Here is a 19,463-nt window from a genome sequence, read left to right on the forward strand (position 1 = left end):
CATTGCTTGTCAGGACCTGCTGAAGGTTTAAGTCTCTTAATAATAGAACCGAGAACTTTTGTCTTTTGCAGATGCAATGGAGATGATAAACAGAGTAATGCAATAAATAACATGATAAAACAATTAAAATGTCAATAACAAGAAATAAGTGTTACGTATTAAAACATTTATTGGTGAAATAGACATTTAGACAATAGATAGTATGAACAATTAAATGGAAAAGCAAAAAATGGATCAACATCAATGGTTAATGACATTTAAACATTTTTGTTCAGCAGACATAAAGCTTTTGTAATTAAAACAAAGGAAAATACTTACACAATACTCTTAATAATGACTCTTAAGTTAATGAAAAAAAGGCAGACAAAATAAGTCTTACAGAAAGTTCACCTTGTTTCATTTAACCTGTGAAGACAAAGAAAACAAATGTTGAGTGAAAATGCACCAAAGTAATCAAAGTCCTGCTTTTCCAGTTAGGCCTACATTACTGTATAATAAAATATCACAATGAGTACTTGTCTGACATCTTCATAATTATGACCTTCATAGTTTAAGTAAAACGTTCAAAGCTAAATGTTGGTTTTTGGATTTCAAAAGTATTTGAGTCATTTTTTGTAGGGTTATATACTTTATAACCTTCGAGGTAAGACCAGATTTAATCAGTTGTTCGGTCAGTTAATTCAATAGACAACAACGCATTTTAAAAAGGCAGTATTGGCATGTGTCGAAACATGTTGAGGTGGACCAGGTTGTTCCCTTCATGCATTCTGTACCCAATGGACCTGACAATAGCTTTGGTTGAGTTTGGTTGAGCCATAGACTCGTGGGACACTTCACAGCTATACACTACATCACTCTGTTTCCACTGATCAAGGCTGAGCGATAACTGGCCATAAGCCGAATAGGATCCTTGGTTTTCTACAGGCTCTGTGGTATGGAACGTGTATGTTGAATCTGCTTTCTCGTCATCAACAAGCCAAGACACCAAAACCTCACGAGGGTAGAAGTCTTTCACATAGCAAGTCAAGGTCACCATTTCTTGTCTAGTATGTTCTACTGGAGCCAGCATAAACACTGAAGGACGCCGAGTCGGTCCTCCTGCAAGCATGAGAGAAACATTAAACCTCCTGCCACACATACAGTGCTGAAGAAAATCTCTGCTCCATAATCAGCTGAGAAAGATCACTGGATTTGATGGCATGATTAGAAAAAATAAAGACAGCCCTTCAGTTTTCTTACCAATATTCCTTTCAAAGGGTTTCTTGAGCGGTTCATGTAAATCTGGATGAATAACAACACAGCTGGGTTTTATCCCCCGGGTCCAGTCCTCAAATGTGATCTCGAGTGGTACTCTGTAAAGGCCTCCACGTCCTTTTTTGTCCTTCGATTTGGCATTAGCGATTTCAGTTCCTTCCTCGTCCTCCCAACGTACCTCTTCTACTGATGGCGTATTTACCTTGACTTCACATACTATTGTTCCTTTTCCTTTTGAAAACAAGTCCTCCAGTGAAGGGTCTTTGATCACTACGTCAGCAGCTAATTCACTGCATCCGTCACCTTTGGGGCTGAGGAATAAGGGAAACATTATTGGACAGGAATGGCTGCAAACCAATGAGAATATAAACCATAGAAATTCACACAAAATGTTTCAATAATTAGTATTCATTTACTTACTAGAGGGAGAGGACGTCTGTTTGTAGGACACAGTGGATCTATTGAACGTTGCACCATTTTGACCTTTCCCTTCAAACTCGCATGTATAATTAATGCTCTCAGTCCATTCACTGGCTGGTACTTTGAGAACACTGTAAACACTGTACAGTCCATTAGCTGTCTTTTTCTCTGCAGAAGAGCTTTTCATCACATTTGCTTCATCGGCTATTGGTGCTTCATTTTTCAGCCATTTGATCTTTTTGATTACTTGGTGAAAAATCACTGGCAATGCAGGTGAAGGCAACCTCCTGATCCTCATAACATGAGACAAACACTTTAACATCTGGTATCTGATAAGGCATATCTGAAAAAAAAAAAGATATAAACAAATATATGTATGCGCAAGCAGGGGATGTGTGTGTGTGTGTGTGTGTGTGTGTGTGTGTATAATATATATATGCAGAAGCAGAGGTTCATGTAGTTTGATAAAACTCAAAGGATCTCTTTAGCTTGTTTTTAAAGTGTGCAGAAGGACTCGAGGAAAATACAATTGAACAGCAGAGCTCTGATGCTCGCTTCTGCATATACATTGACTGCTCAGGCAAGCAAACATGGAGTTAACTTGAACGTTAATTATCACCATAAAGGTTCAATCTATCTGCATCACTATGATTATGCAGATAGATGGAAAGAAGCAGAGCACACAACAATAATTTGTTCTTCAGCAGGTGCAGAGGGCATGCAGAATATTAGTAATAGATAATATAGACTGAGTCAGCAGCTGTATGTGCACGAGAAAGTGCCAACCTTCTCATTCCACCACACTGTTTGGTTAACCGGTCAGGTCTGCTCATTATGACATTAGAAACCTTAGAAACACTCTAACCTTTTAATAGCTAAATTCTTTTTTGTGCTCTCCTTTGTGTTCACGTTCCTTCATAATTGAGTATATTGTAAAACAATTACAACAGTGATGGCTCACTTTTACTTTTACTTCAAACGTCAAAATATCAGCTCAGGATAAAGGTACAATGACGGGGTTAGTCTACCTCTGATAACACCTCTAAAGAACACAGTAATAAAACCAACTAGTAGAGACACATTGCACCAATAACATTTATCAATGTATTATTATTATTGATTAGTGCACCGTAAGAAATGGATCTTATGTATTTGGCACTGTATTCTACTGTTATCTACTGGCAATACATGTACGCTTTGTGTCATCACAATCAATTTGAAAACCTTTTAAATTGTTTCACAATGCTAAAATATGTTAACAGCTCTGCCATGTTAACCTGCTACATTTCAAATCAACTACTATAAAGGCATTTATATATGACTAAACACAAGACTTACGTGGCTTGATGAATGTCCCCTGTCCTGTTCCTGCTGTATTTGTCACAACACATTGGAAGGGCTTCATGTTGTCCCAGTCCTGTCTGCTCACTTTGAGTTGACTGACTCCCGTATAAACATTGTCTTTCAGTACTGGAGGATACTGAGTGAATTCCGGCAAGTTAGACCCCTGTTTGTTCCATGTGTAGGTCACTGAGGACGGTGTGAAGCCAGTGGCAAGGCAGCCAAGAGTGACCAGGTCACCAGTCCCAGAATCACATTGTATCAGAGGATACACGGTTGGCTTGGAAACACATGCTAACAAAGTAGAAACAAAAATGCCGTTAAAAAAGTGAAGTGAACATTTAAAATAAGATATTTTTCATCAAACATAAGTTAACAATGGAATGAAGTTGGCTTACTTCATCAAAAGCATAGCAAAGCATTGCAATCAAGGATACATTTTAATACCTTAACCTTTTCATATGTTGAATGAGAGAAGTGCGCTCCGTACATACATCTTTATCTTATCACATTTCTTTAGATGTTATTTGATGAACTAGCCTCCCTCAGTAATATCAATTGTGGTATACTCTTTTTAAAATATAAATGTCGATAACTTTTAGTCCGTAACTTTGATGATAATCATTGTTATTTTTTCAAAGTTAAATGGAGCGTAGCTGTACATTTGACAAACATACAGTACTGAGTTTATGGCATCATATCATTTTGTTAACTTTAACTTTTGTTTAAATTAGGCAAATATGTTTGAGATTAAACAGTATTCTTACCTGATGTAACAGTTACCATTGTACCCTTTCCCCAGTAGTCAAAAGCTTCATAGTAACACAGCGCTGAAATTACTGAACCACTAGTCTGGTAAGGCTGTCTACTAACGTTGAGAGCTACTCTACTCTACTCTAACTTTTAATAATGCTCGCTTTGTCATATATTTTCTTCCAATGAAATAAAATACACTTAGTATAAGTCTTCACCAGTGTCTTCAGAGAATTTTTACCGGCAAACAGATTTTTTTTTTTTTTACCCTTATAGTAAAACACTTTCATTTTGTGACACTCCAAATCTTTAGAGGTTTTAGCAATTTAAATGTAACTTAAAAAGGGATTTAGCAGTGCAAATCTTACCTGATGACACCGTTACCATAGTGCCTTTTCCCCAGTAGTCGAAAGCACCCCAGTTGTCACAGTTCAGAAAGTCATAAGGACTTAACACGAAAACTTACTTTTTACTGTAATATCCCTTAATAATAACTTCTCATCAAACAGTTTGATTTGAACTGTTGCCAAAACCAAAGTAAGATATAAACCTGTCCATAGAACTACCAGCCAGGAGTTTTAATATTATCAGAGATTCTATGCCAGCCTACAAAATACTGTTGGCTATGATATCCTTGTTCAACACTTGTGACCACATGAAAAAAGATGAAATTGCATTAGTAATGGGATCAATGGGAGTTTCATTCACTAATCAAACATATTAAAATCACTTACCTGAAGTGACAGTGACCATAGTGCCTTTTCCCCAGTAGTCAAAAGCCCAGTTGTCACAGTTCAACAAATAATTAACCGCTGCATACAAAAACCTGGATCTCAAGCATCTACATGTTCCATAGTGTGTGATTTTGTAATAATCTACCCTATTACATAGTTACATTGGCCTCTGCAATTACCAACTTTGAAATTGGATCCGCTCAGTTTAAATTGAGTCTATGGATTTTAACACCTTTAACATACAGTATTCCAGATATACATTAACTTACGGAGTCAAAACTGGATTTCCTAATTCTGCTTCAAAATCAAACAAACAAATTAAAAAGACAAAATAAGTGTTTGGCTTACCTGATGTGACTGTAACCATCGTTCCTTTTCCCCAGATGTCAAAAGCACCGTCACAGTGTGATATGTCAACACATCCAACATACAAAAACAAGCACCTCAAAGACTCCCTTCAAGCCACTGAGGTCAAAATACCTTATATTTAAATGTGTAATCACCAAATTGTCATTATCAAGACCAAAATGAATTATTTTACCTGATGTGATGGTCACCATGGTTCCTTTTCCCCAGATGTCAAAAGCATTGTCACAGTGTGATATGTCAACACATCCAACATACAAAAACAAGCACCTCAAAGACTCCCTTCAAGCCACTGAGGTCAAAATACCTTATATTTAAATGTGTAATCACCAAATTGTCATTATCAAGACCAAAATGAATTATTTTACCTGATGTGACGGTCACCATGGTTCCTTTTCCCCAGATGTCAAAAGCACCGTCACAGTGTGATATGTCAACACATCCAACATACAAAAACAAGCACCTCAAAGACGCCTTTCACGCCACTGAGGTCAAATTATGTGATATCAATGACATTTGAAATGTAAGGAGAGGTTTCAATTGAACTATAGTACGAAAATACTTGGGAGCTTGTATCATATTCTAAATTGTTGTACTTACTCAGTAAATTAGTGTATATATGTAATATTTACTCTGATCTTATGTTTTAACTAAAGATTAAATGTTAGTTTGAGTACAGTTTTAACCAACATACATTTTTATAATGAAAAAAACCATGAAAAGCAAACATGTTTCACTGACTAAAGCAATCCCCAATGTACCATTTATTAACCACTTCCCTAAAGGTATTCCTTTCCTGTGGTGGGGCTTATATAAAACCAAGTGTTTGCCAACAGTTGGTGTACAGCTTTATCACATCCTCCTGTCACCTTCAGTTACTGCAGCGTGGATAACCAGATATACTTGATTTAGCTGCATTACTTGGACATGGAAATAGGTTTATGATATCGGGCTGTCATATCCACTCAATCATCCACAACATCCATACTGAAAGTATCTCATGTTTTAGTCCATTAACTTTTTAGGTTTAGGTAACGTATGGATTTTAGTCATTCTGACTCAGTTCTTACTGGAGGATTTTTAATTATTCTCGGTTGTGAATCTTCAAGAAGCAATGTCAAAACAGCTTACAAGCTTTTTCTGTTTAACTTGGCAACTATTATCAGGATCTCCATTCATCATGTCATGGTTCAGATTTGGCAAAAGGTTGGGCAAACCAAAACATCGGAAGGTGTCCCTTTAAGCTCTTGTAGCGATCTGGTTCAAATAACACCGCCCAATATTCCTTGTGTTCATTCACACAGTCAGCAGCCACAATCATTCAATAACCCAATCACACCCTCCCAAAATAACCATGCAGTGGAAAACCCAGACATATCTTTATATACTGTATGTCAGAGGCTAATGTGTTGTTTGTTGAGTGGAGGAGAGGAACGCCAGCTTACCAGGAAACTATTTTTGTTCTTTATTTTTGGTATTTGTCAGACTTGACTCTGACTGGCACCCCACATTTTTATATTTATTCAAACCTGCTAGACTCTATATTATTGTGACAACATTCCTATAATAAAAAAACTATTACAAAATAGTTTAAAATGAACTCCACATCTTCCAGCTACATCAATGCATAAGTAATAATAATCAAATATTTAACTGTCAGTGGAAGGTGTTCTCTTTTCTATTTCTGTAATATTTTAGGGTTTATTTAGGCTTCTTTACCAACGGAATAGAGGAGATGTATCATGTCCTCGTTCAGGGCTTTGTATTAACAATGCCAGATTAAGTTCATTATTACAGCTACCTACTGCAGCTTTAACAGACCACATTTAATTCTCATATCTTTTGCGTAGACCTGGCGTCTGGGCTAATACACGGCAAAATTTGGGCTGTCCGTGATAATTCAGTAGACGTCTATTTGAAGACTTTGATTAAACGTTTGTGTTCGGACCAGATTTCACCTGCTTCTGTCACAAGATTCATCACACATTGACACACATTTACAGCAACTTTCAAGTCTCATAGTGGCTAAAATGATTATGTAAGTGAGCAGTGCATCACAGTAACCCAAAAAATATTAAGCAGAAAAGGATCGACTGGGATTCCATCACTGCATGCATGTATTCAAGCTGAGCTCTTATCCCTGTCGGCTACCGGACACTTTGTCTAATCACATGTCCCTTAGGTATTAATGAACTACGTCAGCATCCAGGGATCGTTCAGCATTCACAGTCAGAGCTGCACAGCCAAAGAACCTGAGCATGCGCACTCTTCTTTTTTCTTCTTCTGTGGAAAATGTTCCAAACTGTTCCCTTTATGATGTCTCTGAATGTAATTATTAACATCACACAGCCCATAAAGCGCGGTGTTTATGGTTTTTGTATGTAAAATAAAATGTGTTGAAATTACATCTTTGTGTGGAGCGTATTTCACATACCACTGCCAAATGATTTTTGAGAAATGAAGCTATGTCATTACTTTCATCACCCTTTCATTGCTTTGATGAACAAATTAACAAAATGATTAAACAAAAATGTGTTTCTGACACGTTGATGTCATAACAGTACTAACTAACTAATCTACTTCATTAAAATTCGGGCTGAAATTTGCTACACATAGCCAGACTAAATCAGGCCTATATCGAGCCCATCTGTTTAAATGACGGCTTTTGCTTGCTGGGTTATGTCAGGCCTGTCTCAAGGTCCAATTCCCAAAGCATATTGTGTTAATGATAATCAAGCACAAACACAAGCATAAAGTTTCTCTTCTCCGTGCAGTTTGCTCTTAGTTTATGTATGATTGAGGAGAGGAGCTGTCCGCACCTCCACTCTCACAGATGATGAGCTGGATGGGGAGGAGGCACCTCTCACCAGTTTACTGTGAAGTCATTAAGACATTACTATTATTGTTAATACCAGGTGTTAAATCAGTACAGGCTGTCCAAGGCTTACCCCCCGCACATACAGACACACTTTCAAAACAAGACGTACAACGCGGATGAATGCCGTACACTCGCATTTTCACTTGCACCCGACACTTTTGGCTCTTACCAGCCTGTCGACATCAGGAACTAGTTTCTGAGCAGTGGCTATTTTCATTATGTCACTTAGATGTCCGTGCGTCAGCCGACTGCACAGTTTGGACTTCTTAAGGTTGCACTCACGGAATTACCCAGCAAGCAATTCTGCAGCTAATAGAAGTCTAATTGCCGTCTATACGTAGAGCGGGCGTCTGGGCTAAAACACAGCAAAGTTTGGGCAGTAGACGTACAAAGTGCCTATGTGGCAGAATTGAGCTCCATCAGGATGAGAGCGAAGCTGCAGCTTCGAGAATCTATGACCATTATTTAAAACGAGGCCACGATTTACTATCTCATGTGCACGAGAGTAATGACACAATACTGAATTGTATTTGTGCTATGCTATACAGTACCATTTATAATTAATGGTAGCCCACTTTCTTTTCTATATAATATTTACTACAGTTTAACTGACAACTGAAATTATAAATGAAAGATTTAACTTTATTATCCTGGTCTTACCATCATCCTTCATCTTCATCATTGATGAAGAGTTCAGTATTTTTTTAGGTAAATTAATGTTTAAACAATGTTTACAGTGTTTTCATAAAATGAACATGAACTTAATACATAAGAATACAGCCACAGCTATTTCTGCAAAGCCACAGAGTCACAAAAGCATTATGTTGCAAAGCAGACTAAATATGACTTTATAGCTGACATCGTTTATGCTGACTCAGTTTAGTAAATGCAGAGTCAAGTCAGACAATATTCTCTGCATATAAACACAGGATTTCACTTCTCTTAAACATGTTTTTTGCGATATTTCTACAATCTCCATAGTTGAAATGAACATAAGTACTTTTACTGAACCAATCCTGTGACAGTCTGATGGTCATTCACCAGCAGCTCTGCTGCCATTTCGATTAAAAAGAGAGATGAATATATGAACAGGTTTTGGTTACAGTGTGTAACACTGTGTCGTCACCCCAGCTGCTATCAGTTACCACAGTGACAAAAGTACATGACAAAACCTCACCACATCTGCAGGAGACAACACAGTTCTCTGACTTGGTCAGAAAATCAGTGGATTTTATTTTAAATAAAAATTAAAATGGTTTAGAGATTGTTTTACAAAAATATGAAAATAAATGAAAGTGCAATTCTCTTGATGTTTTATGTTATTTTTTCAAGCAGGATGTGAACGATGTGAACGCAATACAAGAATATAAAGCTGCATATTTTATACCATCACACATACACCAAGACGCATTTGGCTGCAGCTAATGTTAGAATATCGGCTGAATAAGTGCCGTCTGCTTCCACTGCTTCTGGTGTTAGTGTTAGGTCTATGCTTTTAATAGTGTTTAGTTTTTAAATTTAGTTTTTCAATTTTGTTTAGAAGAAATGAGCTGCAAATTCAGAAACGATGTAAATTCAAAAACACAAGCAAAAGTCCAAAACAAAAGCAAACAAGAAGGCAGCTTCGTGACACAGAAGACAGCCTAAGTGGGGGTTCAGATGGGAAATCTCACTGGTGCCGAACTCTGCAAGAAAACCACCACGCTACTGTCTTCCCTGTTCTCAAACTGAGCAGTGTTGGTCTCTGGCCATATGGTAGCGGCCCGGCCGTGACTTCTGCTGCGGACGAGATAACCCCAAACACCCAAACTACCTTTTGCTAGTTGAGTTAACACGGACACTTAACTGTACTCGGAGCCCGATACCGGACAGAGTAATCATAAAGAACCACTAGCTGCACGGCTAACAGAAGCTACAATTAGCAGCGGTTAAGTTAGTAAAGCTATCAGTTGATCGGGAGCCGTGTCTCAACAAAAGTGTGTGATTTCTTTGCTCATATTTTAAAGTTGTCAGTAGTACATGACCAACAGAGACGCTCCGCTCCAGCAGCGTCTAAAATGAGAAAGTCTGAGAGGTAATAAATTCACTGTCTCGTCTCCCTCTCTCTCCAGTTAATACTAACCTGTCACACAGAGCGCCCCCTACAGGCCTGGAGCTCTTCCGTTGTGTTGGCTGTGTTTGCAGCGTTTTTCTTTTGCATGTGTTTTCTGGGTTTGTGTGTTTTTGACTTTGCATCGTTTCTGTATTTGCAGCGTGTTTGATGTTAATGTATTTGTTTTGGCTTTTTGCAGCAGTTTTTTCATTTGCAGCGCGTTTCCGTCGTTGAATTTGTTTTAGACTTTTGCTTGTGTTTTTGAATTTACATCGTTTCTGAATTTGCAGCTCATTTCTTCTAAACAAAATTGTTTGGGCTGTTGCAGCACGTTTGCCCTTGCTGGCCACCGTAGACATGAGTGTCTCATTACAGTAACAGAGCAGAGAGAGACTGGACACTGACTGCCATCTAGTGTTTCTATAAAGAGAACTGCATTATTATTTTCAATCTCATACTGAGACTGATTTTAGACGCCAAATAATATAAACAATAATGCAACAATAATGTAAACATGTAGTATTTATTTTATTTATATCTAGACAATTATTTTAGCAGATGGATTTTCTGTTATTGTCTGTTACATGAGTAAGTGATCATTACTGTAAGACAGCCTTTGAGTTCTATGGTTATTGTTGATCTATCAGTGCAGTAAAGATGAGTCCTGAAGGATTTTGTACAGCTGCTCAGCCTCCTCCAGTCACTGTGTGTCTCTGGCACAGTAATACACAGCAGTGTCTTCAGTCTTCAGACTGTTCATCTGCAGATACAGCTGCTGTCTGCTGTTGTCTCTGGAGACGGTGAACCGGCCTTGAACTGACTGAGAGTAGTGTTTGGTGCTACCACCAGTGTTTATAGCAGCGACCCACTCCAGTCCTTTTCCAGGAGCCTGTCTGACCCAGCTCATCCAGGAGCCACTGATTGTGAATCCAGAGGCTGTACAGGTCAGTCTGTGGGATTCTCCAGGACGTTTAACCACTGGTTCAGATTCTGTCAGAGTCTGAGCATCAACACCTGGAGAGAGGATAAAAACATCAAGTGAAATCAGCTGCTGACAGATATATACGCTATGTAACATGAATATAGTGATGATCTTCACCTGCCCAGCAGACAGTTAACAGCAGCAGTCCTGTCCTGTAGTCCATCATGTTAAACTGTGTGTCCACTGTTCTCTGTCCTCCTCTCTGCAGTCACATAAGTAGAGGAGGAAGACATCACAGTTTGCATTGACTCCTCCTCAGGGAGGAATATCATTTGACTTTTATCTCTGTTATTTTCAGTTCATCAGACTGAAGCAGTAAGTTCTTCTCTGGTTTGACACCAGAAGATCTGCTCCCATATAAACCTCTATCAGGTGTTAACTGCCCGTGATGTTCTTTCATTCTAGATCTCACTGTCGACATGTGTGGGAGGTTTTGTCTCCTTTGTTTCTGGGTATCTGCCCAGAGTTTAGATTGGTATTGAAAGCTTCATTTGTTGTAGTTTGAATAATAAAGGTGACTTCTGGTTCAGTTTCCAATGCTCACATGATTCTGATAATGATCAGTTCTATTGATGGAAACAGAAGAGTTCTTTCATGAAGTCTCAAGTTTTTCTTGCTGCTGTAACAGTGAACTGATGTTGAAATCTTTGGTGGTCTGAGGGCTCCTCCTGTGGTGGCTTCATGTTAGTGTTCACAAGGGGAGAAACTGTTTTTATCGATGATACTTGGTGCTCAAATATTGTTAAATAATAATAAATAATAATAAAAGTTAATAATATTTCCCAGATGTCAAGTTTTTAAAGTTCAGATTTCAGCATAAAGTTATCAGCACTATCTTGTTGCTGCCGTTTACATTCCCCCAAACAACAAATCCAAAAAGAATGCAACATAATTATAACTTTAAGTGTGCAGATGAAACAGTGTATTAGTATCTAAATAACTCAGATATAACAATTTATTTTTTCTTTTTCTATTCTACTTTAAACAATGTGTCCTTTTGTTCTGTGTGTTGCAGGAATGGGCTAAAACATTGAATCATTGTGGAACTCTGTTGTGCAATGACAAATGAATGATGTTGAATTCTTGATGAAAATGACTTTAACATTCAGACGAATGAGATTAAACAAGACTTCAACATTGAATCTATAATAAGAATTTACATTATGGCACATCAGTATTACAAACATATGTTCCAACTGTCCCCAGTGATGGTTGTAAACAGAGGAAGTAGTTTTTGTACGACTCTCCTGTTATTGTCTCTCACTGTGGCTCTCTGGCACAGTAATACACAGCAGTGTCTTCAGTCTTCAGACTGTTCATCTGCAGATACAGCTGCTGTCTGCTGTTGTCTCTGGAGATGGTGAACCGGCCTTGAACTGACTGAGAGTAGTAGATGCTGCTACTAGCACTGCTGATGTAAGCGACCCACTCCAGTCCTTTTCCAGGAGCCTGTCTGACCCAGTGCATCTCATAGCCACTGAATGTGAATCCAGAGCCTGTACAGGTCAGTCTGTGGGATTCTCCAGGACGTTTAACCACTGGTCCAGATTGTGTCAGAGTCTCACCATCAACACCTGGAGAGAGGATAAAAACATCAAGTGAAATCAGCTGCTGACAGATATATACGCTATGTAACATGAATATAGTGATGATCTTCACCTGCCCAGCAGACAGTTAACAGCAGCAGTCCTGTCCTGTAGTCCATCATGTTAAACTGTGTGTCCACTGTTCTCTGTCCTCCTCTCTGCAGTCACATAAGTAGAGGAGGAAGACATCACAGTTTGCATTGACTCCTCGTCACAGAGAGAAACTGGGCCACTTTAATTTACCTCACCTCTCGTGTATTAAAGTTTGCTCACATTCGTATGAAGAGACAAAAAGACTGATCATTGTTTTTGGCGCCTCATCAGAGGAAACTTGGCCTCTTCTAAGCTCCAGTAGAAGTCATGTTTGAAGAGAAGCTGATGTTGATTCTTCAGAGTCTTCACACTGCATTTCCATCAGTTCTAATTGCAGACTCTCATCCACTTCTTCTGCATCCATCAAGAAGGAGGTAGAGAACAGCTGGATGTCTTTGTCAATAGCAGAAAAATGATCACAGACACATATTTCCCTTTCTTAGCAGAGAAGTTGGCCTTTGGAAAAGCAGATTTAATTTCACACAGCGTGGGGAAGTGTGCAGCATTGAAGTTGCCTCATTGTGTCTCAAAGAGACGGAGCTTCACACAGAAGGCTTTCATGTGTGTGTAAAGCTGTGGCACAAACTGCTCTTTGGACATTGGAAGATTAGGTCCCCGTATTCAGCAGCAATTTTAGGAGAGCCTGAAATTCTCTGTGATAGAGCCCTCGAGCTCGAAATATGTTTTCAGAAGTGTTCATCACGTCGCCAAGCTGGACCTTCTTGGCACAGAGTTATTGTCAAACGTTCTCGTCAATTCCTGCAAACAAAAAAGGACAAAGTGGCCTCTGTGCTCTCATCACATGCAATCAAGTAGAAATCAAAAGCACGAGCTTCATCTGACACTTGATGCTTTAAGTCAGCTGACAAGTCTTGGATTCGCTGGGCGACTGTGTTTCTGGACGTGCTGACGTTGAATTCCTGCATTTTCTCTGGTCACATTATTCCTGCCACTTTAGTGAGGCACTGTTTCATGAAGTCACCCTCTGAGGAAGGTTTCCCGTGTCGGGCAATGAGTTGAGCTACCTCGTATCTGGTGACTGTGGCATCTTCTTGTGTTTTGTTAGGATGGAAAAAATACTGTTGTTGAGCTAACAGGCTAGCTGCCATTTGCTTAACTTTCTGTTGTGGCTCGGCACCAGTGTAGGACGTGTCGGACTGATGCTTGGTTTCATCGTGTCGTTGAACATTGTAGTCTTTCATCACTGCAGCAGTTTCAATGCAAATCCAACAGACACACTTCCCCTTGACTTCCATGAAGAAATATTCATTTTCCCACTGTGTCTGAAACTTTCTGCACTCGCTTGCTAATTTGTGTTTCTTTGGTTTTCATGTTTAATCACCCGTGGCAAAATCTTCTCTGAGTGATTGCACCTGTTTTGTGAGGACGGAGAAGCTGCCTTGTTCAAGACAGCAGCGCCGCCTAGTGTCAAAACTAAGACGTACAATACAGTCAAGCACAAGCTTTATTTTCTCATGCGGGCCATATTCCATTCTGTGTTTAGGAATTGCTGCAAATTAGAAATGGACCACAGGCCGCAGTTGGCCCACGGGCCGTAGTTTGGACACCCCTGCTCTACGTTCTGGAGCTCAGGCTGCATGATGTGTCGACTTTGACAACAATTAATCAGTTTTAAAGTTTTGCCAAAGTGAGTTTTCCCAACAAATCAAACCTTCAGAGTTTTTCTTTCTGTTGTTTATTTTCTCACTGAGTTCTCATCAGTTTTATTTCTCAGAACATCATTAGGAAAAAAACAGCAGGAATAAATGTGTAGAAAACATTTGTGGATATTAATGAAGCTTCAACAACAAAGTGAGGAAACGTGTGTAAGCCCTCAGAACATAGATGCCATTTAACCCCATGTTATTTAGTCAAAGACAGAAATTCCATCTTTAATGTTTCATTTGTTTCATGGAAACCTTTTTGAGACAGAGTTGTGAAGAGAAATAATGTCACTATTTCACATGTTGACACTTCACTGTATATTAAATATCTTTTTATACATTATAATCTTTGACTTTTCCTGTTTCTAAATATGTCTGTTCTGTTCTTAACAGTGAACTGTTGTTATAATCATTAGTGGTCTGAGGGCTCCTCCTCTGGTGGCTTCATGTTACAAGTGTTCAGGCACTGAGGGGTTTTTGTTCAGCTCTGCTGATGGTTTGTGTTATTGTGTCTCTTCTGGCACAGTAATACACAGCAGTGTCTTCAGTCTTCAGACTGTTCATCTGCAGATACACCTGCTGTCTGCTGTTGTCTCTGGAGATGGTGAACCGGCCTTGAACTGACTGAGAGTAGTATTTGTCGCTACCACCACTGCTTATAGCAGCGACCCACTCCAGTCCTTTTCCAGGAGCCTGTCTGACCCAATGCATCGGATAGCTGCTGAATGTGAATCCAGAGGCTGTACAGGTCAGTCTGTGGGATTCTCCAGGACGTTTAACCACTGGTTCAGATTCTGTCAGAGTCTGAGCATCAACACCTGGAGAGAGGATAAAAACATCAAGTGAAATCAGCTGCTGACAGATATATACGCTATGTAACATGGATATAGTGATGATCTTCACCTGCCCAGCAGACAGTTAACAGCAGCAGTCCTGTCCTGTAGTCCATCATGTTAAACTGTGTGTCCACTGTTCTCTGTCCTCCTCTCTGCAGTCACATAAGTAGAGGAGGAAGACATCACAGTTTGCATTGACTCCTCCTCACAGAGAGAACATCTCTTTGTATTGACCAGTCATATTTGATCATATTTTCCTCTGTTTTAACAGCAGTATGGTCGGGCAAAGCCATGAGTAAATCAACACAAAAAACACTGATGTTAAAAGAGTTCATGTGAAAACTGAAGATTAACAGCTTTCTTCTTCTCTGAACATCAAATTAAACTCAGTTTCCCACTCTTTAAAATGTGTTTAGATGTTTGGATGTCTCTTCAAACCGCTGTAAAGAGGTGGTTACTGTTTGTTTTTGACTTTCTTTGTGTAGAATTATGTTTCATTTTGCTTATTTTAACGGAAGCCTCAGAAGTTCCATCACAAATGCCCACTCCACTGTAGATATTGCAGTAATAATAATAAAGGGCTTTAACATGTTGAATACACATGGACACAGTTCAACCACATTAATTAAAATGAATTTAATCAGCATTGAAACAGGACACAATCTTTCATAAGTGTCTGTGAACATTTCTTACAAGTAAAAACTGAAATTATTTCACTGTTTTTGTGAAGTTGGACCTGAATTAAACCTTCCAACAAATAAAAGAAAAGAAAAAACATTCAATAACCATCATTTTAATCACTGACAGATAATAACACTCAGTTTTTATGAAGTGATGCTGAGAGAACTGAATGTTCCCAGTGATGGTTGTAAACAGAGGAAGTAGTTTTTGTACGACTCTCCTGTTATTGTCTCTCACTGTGGCTCTCTGGCACAGTAATACACAGCAGTGTCTTCAGGCTGCACATTCTGTCCGTTTAGAGTCGCTGGCCCTCATTTATCAATCTTGCGTGAAAACGGGTGCAGATCTGAGCGCAGAATTGGTCTTACGACAGGACACACGTGTGATTTATGAAACGTTCGTATCTGACCAATCCCAGCGTACGATTGATCCGGTCTTGATAAATGCGGCGGCTGAATTCGACCGTCATTAACATGTTACGCAACTTAAATATTCCTGGTTTGGAGGCCTCGCCCACTGAGGTCAAACATGGAGAAAAGAAACACTGGCAAGAAAAGAAACTTTTCCGAGATGTTAATCGGCATCCTCACATCTGAGGTGGAGCAAAACAAAGATGTGCTTTTTGGCAGTCTGAAAAATGGAATTAAAGGAGCTCATAAAACGCTGTGTGGAAGAGGATAACGGAGGCAGTCAACAGCGTTGCCGTACAGGAACGGACTCTGGCTGGGGTTTGATTAAAATTCTCAATAACTTACAAATTTCTTACAAATAATTAGGATTACACATGATACATGGGTATATATTTCTATTGTATGTTTAAATGTTTCAGAGCCAGGCACCAGCAGTATGTCGGCCAGCTCTCCTCCCCAGAGCGGTCCCACTGAGCCAGACCCACAGAGTCAGGCTGCAGAGAGCGAGCGCGTGCCCTCCGCCCCCCGTGCTGCGCTGCCTCAGTTGTCGGCACACTTGAGGCGATAAATAACACATTATATACAGCAGCGTTCCCCCCGCTGGTCCAAGACAGAGCCACCTGCCCCTGAGCAACCTGAAGCAGCGCTCCACTGTGACCCGTGTGCGTGTGTGCGCACTGTTGAACCTGTGCTCAAAAACAATTGCACAATTTTACCAAAGGCTATTTTGAGTTCATTTGCAAACACGGATTTCTGCTTGTATTTATTATTATTTCAAATTTTAATGTTGAATAATTAGTTGTCATGTTAAGGATATTTAGCCTATCATATTTTTTTTATTTTACAAAAAAGTGGTATCAGTAAAAACGTGGGATTTTAAAAAATAATCATTTTGTTTTATTCGTTTTAAGAATCCTCTTTGATCTGTTCTGAATATGTGGCTGCTTATGCTTAGATGACAGCTGAGGCTTGTTTAATAATTACTTTCAGACTCAGCCAGATTTTGCTGTGCTGCACCGCAAATCCACAGACTCAGATTTGCGTACACAAGCTCAGACCTGACGTGAGATCTGATCGTAGCTTCCGCTCACGTCTAAATTGATAAATGCCGAAGCTTGCATGGAAATGGTCGTACGCACAGTTTTCTGCCGTACGTTCGTTTGATAAATGAGGGCCACTGTGTTGCTGGAAGAGTCTGAGTCGATACTGAACTTGTTCTTCAGTGAATCTTTGTAGTATGAATCACCAGTGTATTTCATTCCAATCCACTCCAGTCCTTTCCCTGCAGGCTGTCTGATCCAGGCTGTAGCATAGCTGCTAACAGAATAAGAGACCTGACAGGTGATGGTCAGACGTTGACCTGGCTGCACAGTCTCAGAGGCCGGCTGTGTCAACTGTTCACACTTCACACCTGTTAAAATAAAGAACATGTTTTGTAAGAAATGATCAAGTTAAAGTGCAAAAGAAGAACTGTTGACTTTGACAAATCCAGAGAGACTCACATCCAGCTGCCAACAGCAGCAGCAGAGCTACAGAAAACATGCTTTATGTTAAAGTGACGTGCTGTGAACTCCACTGACAGCCTGATGTGAAGCTTTTATAGCCGAGTAACAAGGAAGCTCACTGAGTTTGCATAGAGTCAAACATATGAAGCATCAGTGTTGGTTTAAGTGGAGCCAGTAGAAGAGTCTGTTCACTGCTTTTATATCTGCAGACTGGAAACATAATAATAATAATATTGAGAACAACAATAAGGATAATTATTCCTCTTATGAATATTAACATTAACATTCAGGGATAATAGAAAATGTATTCATTAAAATCAGCATTGCTATAATGAAGATGAGCACTAATGGAGTCTAAAGGAGCAGCTGTCTATCTGTTACTTTATGAGCCACATTTACAGTAAGTTTAATAATAAGTTTACAAATGATTAAAATCCACTTTAAATATTACTTCAGCAGTTTTCCTGACAGAATTTATCACCGGTCGCCTGCTACATTAAATTTATGATTGACTTTGAACATTTATAAACAGCTTTGTTTCTAATTGTAGCATTTATGAATGAATGTATTTTCTCACTAACTCTACTCATTTGCTGCTAACAGAAATACAGTGACGTCAGTCAGCATCATGTAAATAGTAGTCATATTTAATAGCGCTGCTTTGCAGGTTTGCATACAGACTCTTAAAGGTGTCAGTGTTATCACAGTTTAAAGACACAGAAATACAAGAAACTTCAAGCAGGCCAGAGGATCTGAGACCAGATGCAAATCTTGTGCGCACAATGCGATCATCTTCTCAGAGATGTATTAACTTGCTGCCCTGTGTGTGTCTTGTGTTTGAACTCTTGTGGAAATAATCTTTTATTATCTTGTGTGAACAAGATAAAAAAAATATTACAAAATATAATTTCAGCAACCAAACTGTTGTTTTGTGTTCGGCCTGTTCGAGCCAGTGATCTTTATTGTGTTTCTTAGAAACATTTTAGGAGCAGTTTGAAGGATTCTATATTTTGTTTGTTATTTAAATAATGTTTATAATGTAAAATAAAGAATATGAAACAGGATTTTGTACAGCTGCTCAGCCTCCTCCGGTCACTGTGGGTCTCGAGCACAATAATAAACAGCAGAATCTTCAGTCTTCAGACTGTTCATCTGCAGATACACCTGCTGTCTGCTGTCGTCTCTGGAGACGGTGAACCGGCCTCGAACTGACTGAGAGTAGTATTTGTTGCTACCACCACCATCAGTTATAGCAGCGACCCACTCCAGTCCTTTTCCAGGAGCCTGTCTGATCCAGGCCATATAGTAGTCACTGAATGTGAATCCAGAGCCTGTACAGGTCAGTCTGTGGGATTCTCCAGGACGTTTAACCACTGGTTCAGATTCTGTCAGAGTCTGACCATCAACACCTGGAGAGAGGATAAAAACATCAAGTGAAATCAGCTGCTGACAGATATATACGCTATGTAACATGAATATAGTGATGATCTTCACCTGCCCAGCAGACAGTTAACAGCAGCAGTCCTGTCCTGTAGTCCATCATGTTAAACTGTGTGTCCACTGTTCTCTGTCCTCCTCTCTGCAGTCACATAAGTAGAGGAGGAAGACATCACAGTTTGCATTGACTCCTCCTCAGGGAGGAATATCATTTGACTTTTATCTCTGTTATTTTCAGTTCATCAGACTGAAGCAGTAAGTTCTTCTCTTGTTTGACACCAGAAGATCTGCTCCCATATAAACCTCTATCAGGTGTTAACTGCCCGTGATGTTCTTTCATTATAGATCTCACTGTCGACATGTGTGGGAGGTTTTGTCTCCTTTGTTTCTGGGTATCTGCCCAGAGTTTAGATTGGTATTGAAAGCTTCAT

At 39.3% G+C, this 19,463-nt stretch overlaps 1 pseudogene; it reads right to left on the reverse strand.

Moving 5' to 3' along the window:
• Window positions 1-700: 700 nt before the first annotated feature.
• On the reverse strand, window positions 701-19,135 carry LOC138603254 (immunoglobulin gamma-1 heavy chain-like; annotated as a pseudogene).
• Window positions 19,136-19,463: the final 328 nt, after the last annotated feature.

This window comes from Semicossyphus pulcher, unplaced genomic scaffold (genome assembly GCF_022749685.1).
Source record: "Semicossyphus pulcher isolate SPU_LCO1_2020_fin unplaced genomic scaffold, fSemPul1.0.p SCAF_23, whole genome shotgun sequence".
Taxonomy (NCBI): Eukaryota; Metazoa; Chordata; class Actinopteri; order Labriformes; family Labridae; genus Semicossyphus; species Semicossyphus pulcher.